The sequence below is a fragment of the Vigna umbellata genome, chromosome 9, assembly GCF_029865625.1.
Source record: "Vigna umbellata cultivar VRB3 chromosome 9, Vumbellata_1.0, whole genome shotgun sequence".
NCBI classification, from domain to species: domain Eukaryota; kingdom Viridiplantae; phylum Streptophyta; class Magnoliopsida; order Fabales; family Fabaceae; genus Vigna; species Vigna umbellata.
In genome coordinates this window covers 32231583-32250142 of record NC_142173.1, presented here as the reverse complement: position 1 = coordinate 32250142, position 18560 = coordinate 32231583, and the positions used below count along the sequence as shown (strand labels likewise).

The 18560-nt window shown below is 38.6% G+C and overlaps 1 long non-coding RNA gene across 3 annotated transcripts; it reads left to right on the top strand.

Moving 5' to 3' along the window:
* Nucleotides 1-16987: 16987 nt before the first annotated feature.
* Nucleotides 16988-18383, top strand: LOC148193240 (uncharacterized). Of its 3 annotated transcripts, none has more exons than XR_015782388.1 (3): nucleotides 16988-17142; nucleotides 17686-17882; nucleotides 17968-18383. It is a non-coding gene; the product is annotated as an uncharacterized LOC148193240 (long non-coding RNA). The 3 variants fall into 3 exon arrangements; XR_015782389.1 differs by lacking the exon at nucleotides 16988-17142 and adding an exon at nucleotides 17159-17372; XR_015782390.1 differs by lacking the exon at nucleotides 16988-17142 and adding an exon at nucleotides 17394-17517.
* The last annotated feature ends 177 nt before the right edge of the window (nucleotides 18384-18560 follow it).

Genomic DNA, 18560 nt, shown 5'->3' with positions numbered 1-18560 from the left:
AGGGAACAACCTACTCTCCTCTGATTCACTATCATACTCACCTATTTGACAAAGATATTACTTCTGAATCACTTTACTGACATGAAAAACCTTGCCTTTGTGCTAAGATGCTCTAATGTTCAATAATGTAGATTGATCTAGCCACGACTCTCAACACAAATTCTCAACCTCTAAACTTCAACTATTACATATTTTTCTTTCACATAACCAACCATATTGTGTCTGTCATACTACAAACCCCTTAGCTATCCTCCGTTACTTCTTGTAAATCTCTTTTAAAACTTCTACTACCCTTGAATTCAGATCAACTCTTGACTGATACTCTTTTACCTTCTCTTGCTTCCTCTAAGAACCACCATACCACTAACTTGATCACCACAACTTCTGATTTATTGCCAATTGTTAATCACTCTTGATCACCTTTAAACACACCCAATCTAATAACACTTTCACCTTCTTTGACTGATCTTCACTGTAGAAATAGATTAGCCTAACTTCTCAACCAAGAGGGGGGGGGGGGGGGAGGAATTGTTTTGCTTTATAAAAATTGTTCTTTGAAAAATCTTTTCAAAATCTTTAAGCCTTTCTTGGAATGCAAGCAAATAAAGAATGTAAAGAAATGAAAGAGATAAAGAAAGAAAGAACAACACCAAGGTTTATACTAGTTCGGCCTCAATGCCTACATCTAGTCTTCTTTCAATAAACCTGAGATTGAAAGTAAATCCACTATATAGATCGAGTTTATAACAAGCAATACAGAGACACCCTGTCAATGTATTCTCCTCTCTAACTTCAAATCTACTATAGTAAACACAAAAAGAACAATCCTCTTTTTGCAACCTCTTTGAGATACCACACTCAAAGTAACCAGAACTCCACAAGTTCTCTTCCTAGCCTCAACAATAGGGAACCACAATCACAGTTGATTACAAACAATTCTGATCTTTCAGCAGTACACCTCACAGTGTAGATTGATCAAACTTTGAAAGTTCAACAACTCTTCAAGAATCCTTGATTTGATTTCTTTCCCAATGAAATGCTTCTTGATTCTTGGAGAATAGACGCTCCTGCAATTATAAACTCAACAAACCCTTTTTCAGATTTTAAAGATATTATTCAAAAAGTTGTTTAATGCAAAGAGTTATGCGTCAATTTATAGAAATGACAGTATTGATGCAATTTAATCGATTACGTTATTAATATAATCAGTTAAGCAATTAATACTACTGTAATAGAATTACACTTAACAAATTAAGCATAGCATGTAATCGATTAAGCAATGAATGCAAGTCATAGCATTTAAATATATGGCCATTAAGGTAGTTATGACTTATCAAAAAACAAGTTTTCAATACACACATGTTTTAACCGATTAATAAAAGAGTGTAATCGGTAAGTATCACACTTAAACAAATTTGAAAACTTTTTCATCCAAAAACTCATCAATGCACTCAGTAATCAAGTATATGCAAAGATACGAGTTTTAATCAATTATCTACATAATATAATCGGTTAAAACTAGTAGTTTACCACAATTAATAATGTACTAATATTAGATTAATTGAAACAAATTTTATAAACTGTGTAAACAATTTATTCATCCAGATATACAAGGTGCAAAGAGTTTTATCAATCTTTAACCAATGAATATTCATATCACAGATATAATCACATATCATAGATATAAACATGTTGAATATGCATAACATATAGTTCAAGCATAATCAATAAATAAACAACAACTTTGCTTAATGTGTGCAAGAAGTTATTAAAACATTTCTGTTGTTGTCATCATTAAAAACACATATGGGATATATGTGGGTTTAGCTTTCACATAGCTCCCCCTATCAACATTCACCCTTTAAGAACATAGTTTCCCACTATGCTATCCCATTACCAAGGTAGAACTCTCGCATCTATTACCATGACAAAACCAAAATGAACTCGTCATCTTCACTCCTTCAACTTGCCAACCTGAACCATTTGCCTTTCTTGACCCACTAGTATGTACTCACACTTAGCTCTGTCTTCTTCTCGACTTAAAATCACTAGCCTAATCAGTACCTAATCCTCTTGTGATACATCTCAAACTAGAATTGTCCAAACTGCTTTTCCTCAACCATTTTGAGAAACCCACTAGTTATATTTTAGAAGCATTGTATCAATTTCCCTTTTTCTTTTATAAATCATGTTATATCTTTTATTTCCAATCCTTTATATATTGTCCAAAAGATTTACAGGGAAATGGAAACAAGTACACTCTATTAATAATATTAAGAGAATTGAAAATCGGGTACTATCTTTTTTTTTTAAAAGATTTGTATCAATATGAAGCAACACCTAATTTTTTTATTTATTTGAGATATATCCTTAAATTTTATTTGAGACATTGAACAAAATAATTAAAGGGGTGTTACTCCCTCCACCACCAACACTTCTCCCTCCACCTCCCCAACCTTCTCTAAAAAAATTTTAATTACAAAAATAACCTTTTTTAATAATAAAAATAACCTTTATTTTATTTTTAATCATATTTATTTACTTTGAATTCAAACCCTATTTTTTTACCCACTCACTTTTCACTCAGCCCCACCACCAACTCTCCTTCTCTTTCTTTTAAATTCCCACCCCCAACTCCACCACATCCGTCTTCTAAAAAATAATACATCAAAACATATAAATTACATTATTAAAATATCTTTAAAATTAATATAAAAAATAAACTAATAAAAATAATTAGAAAATAAATGTATAATCTTTAAACGAATGTGACCATCCGTCAACCCCCACCACACCGATCTTGCACGTTGATCAATTGCTTTCACCATCACTTACAATCTCGCACAGTAACTAATGAAAGTCCACCATACTCTTAGACCACAATTAGAATGAGAAGAAGAAGTGTGAAAATGAAGAAGAAGAACATGAAACAAAAAGAGGAGGAAGAAGAGTTCCCACTGCGTGGAGGATTAGAGTAGAGGATTAGAGTGGGTAGAGATTAAAAAGGATTAGAGTGGTTAGAGGTTAAAAGATATTAACCCTAAAATTTTATTAAGGGTAAAATAGGAATGAAAAAATAAAGAGAAGGGTAAAAAAGAAATGGGGTGGTGGAGGAAGCAAAGTGTGATGGTGGAGGGAGTAACACCCTAATTAAAGCTGTCAAAACGGGTAACTCGGCCCGACCCAACCCAACCCATCACAGGTTGGTCACTCAGTGAGTCAACCCAACCCAACTCATTTATTAGCGAGTCAAAAAATTTGAACTCGACCCGACCCACCATGGGTTGGTGAATTAAATGGGTTGGCTCATTGGCTCACTTAACTTTTTTTCAGCCTCTTCTTCTGAGATTTTTATAACATGTTACTTTGATCGATTAAATTGAAACAGTAATAATTGGACCAATTGATATAAAAGAAAATGAAACAAAAGAACTCTATTGTTATATATTATAAGCTATCAAACATAAAATTTTGTCAATTTAGTTTAATGAGACATACACAACCGTTTGACCAAGAAACTACATATAGCCGTTAACAAAAATATATACCAGAGGGGAACATTTGGATAAACAACAGTACAACGCAACACGAAAAGCTCTATTGTGAAGTAAAGATTGTGCATTTTGAATAATTAATTTAATTAATTTGATTTCAAAAAAAAAAGATTTGAATAATTAATTTGATTTCAATAAAAAGTAATAGGTGGGTTGGTGAGCCAACCCGGGTGAGCCGGGTTCTCAACGAGCCGGGTTAAAATTGGCTCGCATCAAAATTTTCACATTTTTTTTCAACCCAACCCGGTTCAAACCCGTGGTGAGCCGGATTGGCTCACATGTTTCAACCCATTTTGACGGGACTAAAAATAACCAATTCTAAGTTACTTCAGGAGATTTGTCGTGGAAATAAATTCAAACATACAACAGAAAACCAAACACATAATTTAATTAAGAATTACATTATATATATATATATATATATATATTTATTTATTTATTGTTGAACAGGTTAACTTTTGAGTTTATAACTAAAATTGTATAGGAAAATTCATGGTGATTATTTAATTTTAATAGAGTTTTAATAAGTTGAACAATGGATTGGTCTTCTATTAAGAACTTTGCTATCATGTTCTTATTTTTCTTTTATTGGGTTGATTTGTTCATGTACAACTTTTTTATAACTTAAAAGGTATTCTGTATTCTGTCAAGAGAAAAGAGTTTATTTTAATCTGTTCAATTATACAAAACTTGTTGCTTGACGTTGATTTGTAATTTTTTCTTGCCGACATTATGATGTAATACAAAGATTTTGTTTTATGCTTAAGGGAAATTTAGGGTGTCGAAAGAAGCATTGGAATTTGTAAGTGTCATTTTCATGAATTAAATCAAACGCAGGTCTCGTTAAGAAGAAAAATGACTCTTCACCAAACTTCAAAGAAACAACAAAAATCCTAACAAAGCACTCCACATATATAGTTGTTTCAAATTTGCCTTTCAAAACAAGACATTTATTATTTTGATTGTGCCTCTCATTTTTTACTCCTCTTTGGAAGAGATTAGCTTGCAAGACTAATATTTCTCTTGCACATGCAATATATTTAATGAATCTTTCAGGACCCACCATCATTTACAGATCTTCGCTATCAAAAGTTATAAACTTCAAGGAAAAGAAAATGAAAATTATAGGATTTGATTGAAAGAAAAGTTTTACTAAGTGTAACATCCCAAAATCCAGTAATTACCATAATTAGAATTAATTACAATTAACAGTAAATATTTCAGTCTTTACATTAATAAAACGAGGTTCCAAAGCCGAACGGCTTTAATACAGAATTAAACGAATACGAAACGGAACAGGGAAAGTCTAGAACGAACGGTTTTACAAAATATTTAACCGAACGTCCAAAATGGAAACTAATATTTACACTCCTAACATAAACGAGCGTTCTAAGGCTCGGCTTTGACTTCCACCTCGACCAGATTTTCTTCTTCAATGACGTCTTCCAGAGTGGCCTCGCCTTCTGCTCACATCCACACGGATGATCATTGCAAGACAGGACGAACGTACATAGACAGTAGACAACACAAGGAAAACGAAAGGGTAAGCTTAAGTAATTTAATTTATACATCAACATATACTCTAACATTTCAATTCACATAAGCACATAACTTAACATATAACATCATCCGAAATATATATATATATATACTAGACCGACCGTCCGGACTGTATGAATCTATGTAGTTACAAGCGTCCTTGCACCCGAGTGATGTAGTAACTGGGATACACCAAACAGCTGCCACTCGAGGTTAGTCCGTTCTTACGTCGCCCATGTTAACTTATGGACTAAGGACCTCCTGCCGTTCCCACACATGGCATACTCCCTCTACATGAGGATGAGTACTCACGGAACATCAGGATGGACAGCGAGTCTTAACTTATCCACAGTCATACTTTACCAAATTTAATATTCAATATACGTAAGAGTCGTTCCTCCCTGGAACGCTCGTTCAAATTCCATAATCATAGAATCACTGAAAATAGTGTTCACACTTCAACATCTTACAATTTATCATCATCTTTAGCTTCAGTTTTAAAAGTATAAAATAACGAACGTTCATACTTCTAAAGAACGAAGACGAACGCTAAGAATTAGATTTAGGAGTTTTGCTGTCAATCAGAATAACCTAACACCTACTCATACGACGAACGTCAAGGCTACCCGAATCAGTTGAACGAACCGACTCTTAGAGATACAAAATGAATGTTCATAATAATTTAGGTACAAAGATTCTTGATCAATCCAAATGGATAAAGATACAACAAGACAATTATTTAATTACACTGAGAGCAATCGTTTTAAAGGGATAGACTGTCAGTCAATGACTGAACGCTACAATATACTGTTACTAATAATTTGGACGAACGCTATTTACGCTCATTTAGAAAATCAACAGTAAGGACGAGCGTTCGGTATAAGATCGAACACTTCTTAGGACGAACACTAGTTATAAGACAGATAATCAATTAGAACAAACGCTTGGTATAAGACCGAGTACTAAAGAGGACGAACGCTCAGTGTAAGACCGAGCGCTACTTAGGACGAACGCTTGGTATAAGACCAACCGTTACTCATTTTAATATTATTTAATTTAAGGTAGGCGACATCTTTATGCTGAGCCGAACGCTCAAACATAGTAATTCGAATGGGGACGCTCGTTCTAGATTCAGAATTCTTTCCGAATGAAAGAATTCCATTCTAAGTCAAATTTCAGGGAAACCGAACGGTATAAGACCGTACGATGACGAGCGTAACTTATCATAGAGAAAATCATTATATCCAGATTTATTTCAACTATATCAACTCACATTTCTCATACGATTCATAATCTTATACTTTCATATACACCATTAATTTCACATACTTTATAGAATTCATCATATTAACAAATCAACTATACAAAACTCATCCAACGTTCAAACCATACGTATCAAAATCATCATGCAGTTCAACCAACATATATCATATTCATCTCATGCATAACAGCGATCGTTCAAGCATGCTCAACCAACATACGTTTCCTACATTCATTTAATATCATGCTTACATACAAACATCCAAGTATAAATTAAATCAATAAGCTTCCCTTACCCGGATTCGTACGCAACTTGTCCTAATGCAAAGGATTGGTTTGTTCTCTTACAGCGCTCTACTCCAAGGTTCACTTAACAACTTCCACTAAATCTAAACACCAAAAATCAAATATCTCAGATATAACCCATGCATGAACCCAAAACCTGGTTTCGCATGAACCCTAATGAACGAGCGAATCAGAGATGAGAACTTACCAGCTTAGATTCTAATTCTGTTCGGTCCAAAAATAACGCCCACGTCTCAGGGAACGTCCTCACGGTTCTGAAACGTGATCGGAGAAGAAAGTGATGAGTTTACAGTAGAGAGAAGGTGGACTGGTTCTAGAGAGAAGGTAGAGAAAGTGAAGGGTTGAGTTCTGAGGAAGAAGATGAGTGCGTGCAGGTGAGAGAGAGATTTTCAAAAACTCAGTTTTGTTAAATCCACGTTCGTTTGGACGAACGTCTCCTCTGCCGACACCTGCACACCCACTCTGACTTTGGAAGCTTCTCTCGTGACACGTGGCACTCGTGCATGCAGTGCAATGTGCGTTTTTAATGTTTCTGAACCATGGACGTGGGAGCATTAACTTGATGTGACAGAGATTATCATTGCTAATTATCTAGGGTCTCACACTAAGTCACACAACATTAATAAAATCTCAGTTCAATAAATTAATATTATTATTAACTAAATTTTTTAAAATAATAAAAATATAATTCATTTTTACATAATGTTTTATTTTATAAAAATATTAAAAAATAATTCTAATGTATTATTCGAAATGAGAGTGTATCATACATACATATAAATCTTTTATAATTTCTCATCTATTAAAAAAACAACACAACACGTAAAAAATTATGATAAAATCTAAATTATAGTTAATAAAATATTTAACCTATCTTAACAATTTTTACTTAATATAAAACTTATATTTACACTTAAATTTTCATTAAAATTGTCATTTCACAAAGAAAAAAATGGTTTTGTTTTGTTAATGAGTTTTATGGATGAATTTTTTCTTTCCCTGCAGTTATTTATTCTTGAATTCTTGTTCCACCATCATAAATCATAGTTAGTTCCCAAACCATGTTTTCGGACAAACGTATACCTTAAGCCATGGTGGTAACAGTTTTGCAGAAAACACTTAGAATTATTGCCAAAAGTGGAAAAGTTGTTGTGAAAAATGGTATATGATGCGAACACTTACATTTATTTAATATTCTTTTGAAATTTAAGATTTTTGGCATTAACCTGTTTTGTTTGGTACAGGAGCTGCAGCTGAAACCTTCCCTGTAAAAGACAGTGGCCCTTAGTAACATTGAATATGAAGTGTTCACATAAATTAGTTCTCCTTAAAGTCCACGTGATGGAACATTAATAACCAAAGTTTTGTTTAGTACTTCAACGACCATAGTGTTAACACACAGCCCAAAATTGCATCTTATTCAGAGCATTATAGTACAGTCAACCAAACAGCTTTTTGCCCTAATCATTTTTATAAGACGGATTGTTCTAGATATTGTTTCGATTTCTTTTCTGTAACAAAGTTTTATGTTTATGAATTATTCTTGTACTTAAAATTGCGCGCAATTATGGGTACTGGCACATGAGCCCAGCCTCACATGCAAAGACCTTCTTTTCTTTTATGAGACCCAACTGCCAAGTTCATTTCTATCCCACATTTACAATTTTGGTTAGATTTATATCTATTAGTTAAAGTAATCTACTCTTTTTATCATCTTCACTCTTCTAATATTAAGTAATCATACATTTGATCTTTGGTTTCTTTTGAGATTTTGTGACACGATTTTTTCTTAAAAAAATGATTCGATAAATAATGAAAAGAAAAAAATATTTAAACTTAATCACCTTCTAAATGACAAAGTATTATTGAACATATAGAAACAAAATTAATTTTACTTTGAGTGTGTTCACTTAAGAGAGAAGATTTAAGGGGAAAATAGTGAATAAATTTGAGAGGGTTTAAAAGTAAATTATGTCTTTTTTTTAAAAAATTTAGAAATGATTGAGTGTGGATTTCAAAAAATATTTATGAAAGTTTGAATGGGATTTGATGTCAGACCTAGGAAAAACCCCACCTGTCTTATCTTATTAAAATGCACCCAAACCCTCTGCGAAGACGACAGGTGTCAACCAGCGAAGTTTCGAAAATCAGATAGTGGAAGGCAGGTGTCAGCAGGAGAGCAGACGTCCGTTTGGATGGGGGAAAAACAAAAGTGATTTCTGAAAACTCGTACCCACTCTCCTCTGCATGCACCTTCTCCTTTCCAAACTCTGACTTTCCATTTCTCCTTCTTCTCTCTAGAAAACCCTTCCTTCTCTCTACTGTAACTTACCCTTTTCTACTCCTATCATCATTCAGAGACCGCAGAAGCACTCCCGGCGTCTCAAGCTTCAATTTGAACCGAACAAATCTGAGTTCTGAAACTGGTAAGTTCCCTTATGCCTATCCGTCCGTTTTTCTGATACATGCAAACCCAGCTTCGGTTGCATGCTGTTATCCTGTCTGAGTCTCTGTTGGTTTATTGGATGTTTAAAATTAGTTTAAAGAGGAGTGGAACGTAAGGGTAGAAGGGAACTCAGTCAGACGAAGAGTGTTTTAGTACGTTTGTTCACTTTAAGAGGTAAGGGGAGCTTATTCAATTTAATTCGTATGTTTGTATTGTGCTGTATGGACGTTTTGTGAGTTGTATGAAGCATGACTTTGTGATATTTGATTTTGGTATATGATAATGATTATGAGCTGATGTATGAGAAATATGAAATGTACTATGATATGAGTATATGAAAATATGAAACTATATACTGAGAAATGAGTTAAATGTAAATGAAACTTTGAATATAAATTTCCCTATGATAATGTACGTTCGTCATTGAACGGTCCTTGACCGTTCGGTGTTGTTAATAAACTTCTTTGAAATTGAATTCTTTCATTTGGGAAGAATTCTAGATGAGGACGAACGCCCTCTTGTAATAGTGCTACGTTTGAGCGTTCGGCCAAGCGTGGATGCCCTGAGTGTTATGTGAGGATTTGAGAATCTTGTAAACATATATCTGGATACTTAGTCATTTTAAACCCTATCTTCACTATCTAGTATCATATGTATTACTATGAATATTTCTATTATGAGTTTAAATCAGTGATGGGTCTCGACCCGAAGCGTTCGTGATGAGTGGCGCTCGGTCTTATACCGAACGCTCGTAATCGTCTTTAATGATCAAACTTGTTGAAACAGCGTTCGTCCAAATTCAGTAAATCCTTTACCGTGTTCGGTCATTGACTGGCATTCGGTTTCTGTAATTGAATTATTCTAAGTATGGTTCTTTAATCGTCTTAAGGTGTCTATATCCATTGGATCCGGCCTAGAACCTCTGTACTTAAATTATTCTTTGAGTATTGATCTGAACTCACGAGAGTCAGTTCATTCAACTGATTCAAGTGGTAAATGACGTTCGTCATATGTGGTGTGTCATTGTAGTCGACTTTATTCTATTCTCGAACGAGAGATTTCGTGTTTCGTTCCTGTCGTTCGTCCTTGTATTAAAGAGGGCTGAATGTTCGGTATCTGATGTTCTTTGAAATGATGATAAGAATGACCCTTAAGTGAAAAGTTATAAATGATGAAGAGTTTATGAGATGAGTATGAAATTATGGATTTGAACGAGCGTTCCAGGGAGGAACGACTCTTGTGTGAATATTGGAATTGGTAAAGTATGAATGTGGACAAAGCTTAGCTGGCGATTCATCCTGATGTTCCGTGAGTACTCGTCCTCAAGTAGAGGGGAGTAGGTCATGTGTGGGAACGGCAGGAGGTCCTAGTCCTTACGAGTACTTTGGATGGAACGAACTAACCTCGGGTGGCAGCTGATGAGAATTCCAGTTACTACATCACCCGTGTGCACGAACGTCGTAGCTACACAGAATTCATACAGTCCGGACAGTCGGTCTAGTATCAGGGTTGATTGAATTTGTTTATTGAAATGTATTTGAATGTGCTTGTATATGAAAATGTATGTTATTACTTGAATTAAATTACATAAGCTTACCCTGTGTTTTTCCTTGTGTTGTCTCGTTTGTACGTCCGTCTTTGTCTTTGCAATGATCATCTGTGTGGATGTGAGCAGAAGGAAACACACTGCTGGAAGAGGCGTTGGAAGAGCAATATTTGGAGGAAGAAAACTTGATCGAAGTCGAGGTGAAAACCGAACAATAGGACGTTCGGCTAGTAGTTGGTTAGCGCGGTTAGGTGGCCGTTCGTTCACCTTTTTTTTTAAGTTTTGAATGACCGTTCGGTATTGGTTTTGTAAACCGTTCGGTCAAAATTTCTCTTATGTGGTACAATTTTAGTTGGGATGTTATGTAAGGTCGTTCGGCCATAAGCGTACTCTCTCTTTTAAATGTTAAGACTGATCTGTATTATTATTAATCGTAATTATTCTATTATATGGTTAAATGCTATATTTATGGGATGTTACAATTTTTTATTGTAGACTGGGTCAATCGAGTTAATCAAGTGACCCAAAGGTCCGACCATTAACCTAGTATCTCAACCGGGTCAATAACTAGACTGGTTTTCATAACATTGGATTTGGGATCTTCGATTGCTCCACTAAACTTGAAAAAGCCCTTATCTGTTCTCTTGAAGTTGTCCAAAAAGCCCTATATCTTCTTCTCTCGTAAACTCGCCAGGCCCTAACATTACCCATCTCCTGAAGATCAACCTTGCCCTCAAGGTTGAAGTCTGGATATTGATCTCGGATGGTTATGGCATCTTCCCATGTTGCCCCGTCCGGTCCTCCCTCTTGCCATTCGATCAACAATTCCTGTCGTTCGTCCTCTCCTTGTTGCACCTGCCTTTTATCCAGAACTCTGACCAGCCGGGGGGACGGTCCCTCCATCTCCAAGTCTTTGGGTAACTCTTTCTCCACCCTGTTCTCCCCACGGCCTTCTTTAATTGCGACACATGGAACACTGGGTGTATCCGCGCGGATTCGGGTAGTTGCAACTTAAATGCCACTTCACCTATCTGCTGTATGACCGAGAAAGGTCCAAAATACCGAGCGGCTAGTTTAAAATGTAGTGTGGACGGCATCGACGACTGCCGGTGGGGTCTGATCTTTAGATACACCCAATCTCCCACCTCTACATGGGATGGTCTCCTTGCCTTGTCGGCCTGCCTTACCATTAATTCTTGAGCCCTGGCTAGGTGGAACTTTAGCTGGTTGAGTGCCTCATCTCTTGTCTGTAACTCCTGGCCGACGGCTTCCACTAAGGTTTCCCCCGGAACGAACCTGTGTAGGGAAGGAGGAGACCTCCCATATACTGTTTCAAATGGGGTGCATTTGGCCGACTCTTGATAGCTGGTGTTATACCAATATTCCGCCCAGGGTAGTACTATGCTCCATCCCTTTGGTTGTTTGGAGCAGAAGCATCTCAGATAACCCTCCAATACCCTATTTACGACCTCAGTCTGTCCATCGGATTCAGGATGATAGGCGGTGCTCATCTTCAGTTGAGTTCCTTGTAATTTAAACAACTCCTTCCAAAAATTACTCAGGAACAGTGGATCTCGGTCACTTACGATAGATATTGGCACTCCATGCAACCGGACGATCTCCTTTACAAACACTGCAGCTACTGTTCGAGCGGAATAGGGATGTTTCAGTGGTATGAAATGTCCATATTTGCTAAGACGGTCCTACCACTACTAGCACAGCATCATACCCTTGGGACTTGGGTAACTTAACAATAAAATCCATGCTTATCTCCTCCCAAATGGCGTTGGGAATGGGTAAAGGTTGCAGCAACCCTTGCGGAGATGATGACAGATATTTATGTTGTTGACATACCAAGCAGCTTGCAACGAAGTCGGTCACGGCTTTCTTCATTCCCACCCAATAAAGAGATTGCGCCACCTTGCGATAAGTTCGATATACCCCTGAGTGTCCTCTTGTTTGCGTGGTATGAAACTCGGCTATTAACTTGGGTACCCAGGCCGAGCGGGCAGACAGCACAAGCCTCCCCTTATAGTGTAACCTCTCGTGTTCCAGAGTGAACGATGGATGGGAGTTGGGGTCTTTCCTCAAATCTTCTATCACCTTCTTTAACTCTTCATCGGCCTCGACTTCTTCCAGAATCTCCCCGAAGTCTTGCCAGTAAGGTCGGGCCATCACCCTCAATTCCTTTTCTTCCTGCGGATCATCCTCATCCCTCCGTGATAGGGCGTCTGCTACCTTGTTGGTGACACCTGATTTGTACACGATCTCAAAGTCATACCCCAGGAGCTTTGCAATCCAATTCTGCTGATTCTGAGTGGTGATGCGTTGCTCCAAAAGGTACTTCAGGCTCCTTTGATCGGTGTGAACCATAAACCGTTGTCCCAAGAGGTAGGGCCTCCAGTGTTGTATGGCTAAAACTAACGCCATTAATTCCTTCTCATATATCGATTTACTCAGTGACCCCTCGGATAACGCTTTACTAAAGAAAGCTATGGGTTGCTTTCCTTGCATGAGTACCGCTCCTATCCCTCTTCCCGATGCGTCACACTCAATGTGGAAAGACTGGTCAAAATCAGGTAGAACCAGCACTGGTGCAGTAGTGATTGCCTTCTTTAACCTTGACATAGCTTCCTCTGCTTGCTCCGTCCATGCAAACTGCCCCTTTTTAAGAAGGTCGGTCAAGGGTTTGGCAATCTTCCCATAATCCTTCACAAACCTCCTATAGTATCCTGTCAGTCCCAGAAATCCCCTCAAAGCCTTCACCGTCTTAGGTTTCTCCCAGTCCATCACGGCCCTTACCTTGTCTTCGTCCATTTCTACACCCCTCGCGGATATTCGATGACCCAATTAGCCTATTTGCGTTTTGCCGAACTCACATTTCTTTCTGTTGGCCACCCACCTGTTGGTCACGAGTTCCCCCAGCACCGTCCCCACATGCTCTAAGTGCTCCTCCCAGGTTCGGCTATACACCAATATATCATCAAAGAACACCAATACGAATTTCCGCAGGTAAGGCTGCATCAGGCTGTTCATTGCACTCTGGAATGTGGCTGGTGCGTTGGTGAGGCCGAACGGCATCACCATGAACTCGTAGTGACCCTGGTGCGTCCAGAAAGCCGTTTTCTCTATGTCTCCTTCTCCCATTCGTATCTGGTGGTAACCTGACTTCAAATCCACCTTTGAAAAATATTTGGCCCCTCTCAGTTCGTCTAGCAGTTCCTCTATCAGGGGAATAGGGAATTTATCGGGTACCGTGGCTCGGTTAAGGGCCCTGTAATCCACACAAAATCTCCAGCTGCCATCCTTCTTCTTCACTAATATTACCGGACTCGAATATGGACTGTTGCTCAACCTTATGACGCCCGTTTTTAACATTTCGGCCACCTGCTTCTCAATCTCCCCCTTCATCACATGGGGGTAACGGTACGGCCTTACATTCACGGGATCCGTCCCTTCTTTTAAGGGGATTTGATGAACCATGCCCCTATCTGGCGGTAGTTCGCTCGGTTCGTGAAATACGCTCGCGTGCTGCTCCAAAATTCGCTTCATGTCACACGTCTGCTTCTTTGTCAAATTCGGACCGAACGGTTCTTCTCCCTGGACGTACGGTTTTCGTTCCTCGTCCTTTTCTGTCTCCCCTAGCTCCCACAACAGCAACCAGGCCTCTACTTCTTTCATTTTGAACAATGCTTCGGGTTCCACTAATCTCCGAGTTAAAGTCGGATCTCCTTTAATGGTCACGATGCGCCCTGCTTGACCGAACGCCATGGTTAGCTTGCCCTAGTTTAACGTTACTTCTCCCAGCTTAGCCAGCCATTCTACCCCCAGTATCACGTCAACTCCGCCCAGTTCAAACAGGTGGAATCGTTCGGTGATCACGGCCTCTCCCATGTGAACCATTACCTTTTCACAACACCCCCTCGTCTCCTTTCTCTGCCCATCTCCCAAACTCACCCTATAGGGTGGTGTATCTACTACGGGTAATGCCAATTCCTCTACCAATTCTCTTCTTATGAAGTTGTGGCTGGCGCCACTGTCAATCAAAATCAGTACTTGTTTCGTCCCTATCTGCCCATGCAATTTCATCGTTCTGGGTTGGGTGAGCCCTCCTGCCGAGAATGCTGATAGCTCCATTTGATCGAGTTCGGCCTCAGCTTCTTCTTCCCCGCATGATTCCTCGTCTTCTGCCAGTATCAGCATCCGAAGACTCCTTTCCGGACAGCGATGGCCTGGACCGTACGGTCCCCCACACCTGAAACACCTCCCATCTTCCCTTCGTTTGACATATTCAGCGTACGGTAAATCCCGCACGTTCCTGCTTTGATTGTTTGAGAACGTTCGTTCTCCTTCTCTCCTCGGGATCCCTTCCTTCCCTCCTGTCCGCCCCCTCTCGGCGGTTCCCGTTCAGTTCTGATTATGTCGGCTGGGGTCCGTCCTCATTACTGAACCGCTCGGTTTTCCCCACGTTTGGCCCTTGCTTATGATTCCTCCTTCCGCCTTTGTGCCCCCTTGGAACTCTTCCACGTCCTTTGCTAGTCTCATTATGTCCATAAATTCCCTCGGGTCAAGCAACCTGAGTTGATTACGGATCCCCTCCTGCAAGCCTGCCATGAAGTATCCCATCAGCTGTGCCTCGGGTATTTTTTCTTCTTGGCCGACCAACACTTCGAATTCTTGGATGTATTCTTCCATGGTCCCTGATTGTTTACAGGCCGCCAGTCTCTCGAAGACCGTCCCCCGGTTTCTGCCTCCGAACCTGATCACCAACGATTCCTTTAATCCGGCCCACGAACGGTTCCTGGCCTTCTCCCTCCAAAACCTGAACCAGTGTCCCGCGATTCCTTCCATGCTGATGTAGGCTAGGCGCAGCTTTTCTTCCTCCGGCACCCTTTGCAGTTCAAAGAATTTGTCCGCTCTATAGATCCAATTTAAAGGATTGCTGCCTTCGAATATGGGTAAGTCCACCCTTCTCCTCCAATATGGTTGTTCCTCACGGTGTCCACCCTCTAAGCCGCCGCCATCTCTCTCGTCCTCCTCATTCCTTCTCCCGTTGACAGACACCTGACTTCCATCAAGGTTTCCCTCATGTCGTCGACCTCGCTCTCCCATCACCTTCACCAGTTCCTGGACTGCCGCTTCCAGTCCTCCCATGGAGATTTCTATGACCTCCAATCTTCCTTCGACAGCATTCACTCTTCCCTCCATAATGCTTTCCTCCTCTCAATAGGATCCGGCAGGTCGGACCAATTGTTATGTACCTGAGTATGAGACTTGCCACTCACACCCTTTCAAACCCCCAAAGGCAATTAACAATGGTATTTTGACTGAATAAAAACTCTTTATTACTGCAAATATGGATATCATAATAAACAACCAATAACTGGGAGCAGGGTCTCCGTCAGTCACTTGAGAGCCTAACCTCTCTTACAAACTCCTTAATCAAAAAGCATACCGTAAACCCTAGGTTCCTCCTTTATTAATACTAATTACTCTTTCCCAAAAGGGTAGAGAATAATAGTAATTATGCCTATTTATTATAATTATCTGGTAAGAATATTTCTATCCTTATTTACTATATTTATGCCTATTTATTATAATTATCTGGTAAGAATATTTCTATCCTTATTTACTATATTTACTTCTATAATATCCTACTGTTGTCAGTTCGACGCTCGTTGTTGCTTCCACTCGCTCAGGACGCTCGTCCTCGCTCCGCTCGTTCAGCCCTTGTTGCTTCCACTCGCTCAGGACGCTCGTCCTCGCCCCTTGTTGCTTCCACTCGCTCAGGACGCTCGTCCTCGCCCCTTGTTGCCTCCACTTGCCCAGGACGCTCGTCCTCGTTCCGCTCGCTCAGCTCTCTTTCTCTTCCCCTTGTCGTTCGGCCATCATGCTCCTCCCTTTCAACCGTTCGGCCACTGTCCTCTACCGTACGGTCCCTTCTCTCTCCCTCCTATATCTTCTTCTCTCGTAAACTCGCCAGGCCCTAACATATTAGTTAGGAGGTTTCTGAAATGTTATTACTGCTATCTTAAATCTTGTGTAGAACAGCAATAACAACAACAAAAAAGTCCTATCCCACTAGGTGAATATAATAAAGCTTTTCGGGTGTTAAACTTTAGGATACAGAGAGACATTAAATTGAAACCATATGGTTTTGAGGCAGTACAAGTGTTTTATTTATATTGAGAAAATGAAATTAATACAATAAATAGAGGAAATTTAACATCCTCTATTAATAAGGATATGATACGGGAATAAGTAAAAATGTTCCTAATAATTCATATATAATTTATATATTCCTGATTAGAAATATTTGTGCCTTATTTTTGTACTTATAACACTCCTCAAATAAGAGCATGTAAGTCGGTTGTGCTCATAACTTTTGGGGTGAGATATTAGGGCCTTTTTGCGAAGATGGTTAGAAAGTATGGTCCCTCCTGGTCCTGTTCCTCGTGATTAAATTTCAGCAAATGGTAGAACTGGATCAGGTAGACACATAATACAACAGCTCTAAAGATAACCAGAAGTATAGCGTTTGGTCTTAGAGCTATCCATACGCCAGATAGCCTGCCCGACCATAAAAAAAATCACTAACAACTGTAGTTTCATCTTGGTCTAAAATTCAACTCATCTTTTTGCTATATTATGTGGAGTAATATATGTTTTTACTTCTTCCGCTATTAGGAGGGGATAATGCTGCAATTCGTGCCAATTTCAGGCTTGTGTTTAACCTTGCTCAGATTGATTGTTTGATGGGGGTATAAACGGGTTGAAAATATCTTGCTAGATATGTACCAAGTTGATGGCTGAAATTAACTTGTGGTATTGATAAAATGTTTTTGCTAGAAATGTAGACCAAGAAGGTGGGAAAGCTGAAATGTTGGAATTGTTTTGTTCTATGTGGTTATTATATGCTATATAAAATTATTAATCTTTGATATCCTGTAAAATAGCAGACTTCTATTCTTGAACAAAGTATTCTGGTCAAACAGTGAGTTTTGCCTTAATAATTTTTTTTTTCTCTTTTGTAGAGAGGAGCTATGACGCCAATGGAAGTATGTGAAGGCCTAGGTTTCTTTGATCTAAAGAATAGAAAATGGCACATACAAGGCACATGTGCACTTAAAGGAGATGGCCTTTATGAAGGCCTGGACTGGTTGGCTTCAACTCTGAAGGAAAGAAAAGCTGCTGGGTTCTCTTCAATAGGAGCCTCGTCCTTCTAATCTAGGTTTGAACTATCTATCTGTTCAATGTTCATAAATAAATTACCTTCCTTTTTACCATTCCATCATCATGGGTATTGCATACTGCAGGTATATTAGCCTTTGCCATCGAGCAACATGTAGGGTCAGTTTCATTCAAGAATGTTGTAAAAAAGTAATCAAATTTTTTGGGCTGCATTAGGTTACCTCTATCTATTCATGATGAAGGAGATAGATGCTTTGACTTTGAAGGTGCTTAGAGAAGACTTTGCACAGTGTATAGAAGTTTGAACCTGTCGAATGAAAACTAATTTGAATCTCACCAATTCTATTGTCATATAGATGCCCCTGTTTGTGGTGGACATGTATCTTTTGGTTCATTTTCGCATGATTTACCCTAATCCTTCCCTTTTTTTTCCCTTTGTTGTGTGGCTGAAAACTGTTGTCATTGACGTATTAAGATTTGGATTCTCTGAAGTGAGTTAAATCTTCATCCCTAATAAATCAAGGATTAGTTAAAATATCAACAGATGATCTAAAATATTAAGCTTGTGAAACTATCTAATGGTATGCTATTTATTCGATTTTCCTACCATTTACGTTCTTATGCAAATATTTACTGAGATTGTAAAACATTAGTTTCATGGTCTGCTTCAGATTGTTCTGCTTTTGAAAGGTTAAGATATAATACTTGTACTGATTTT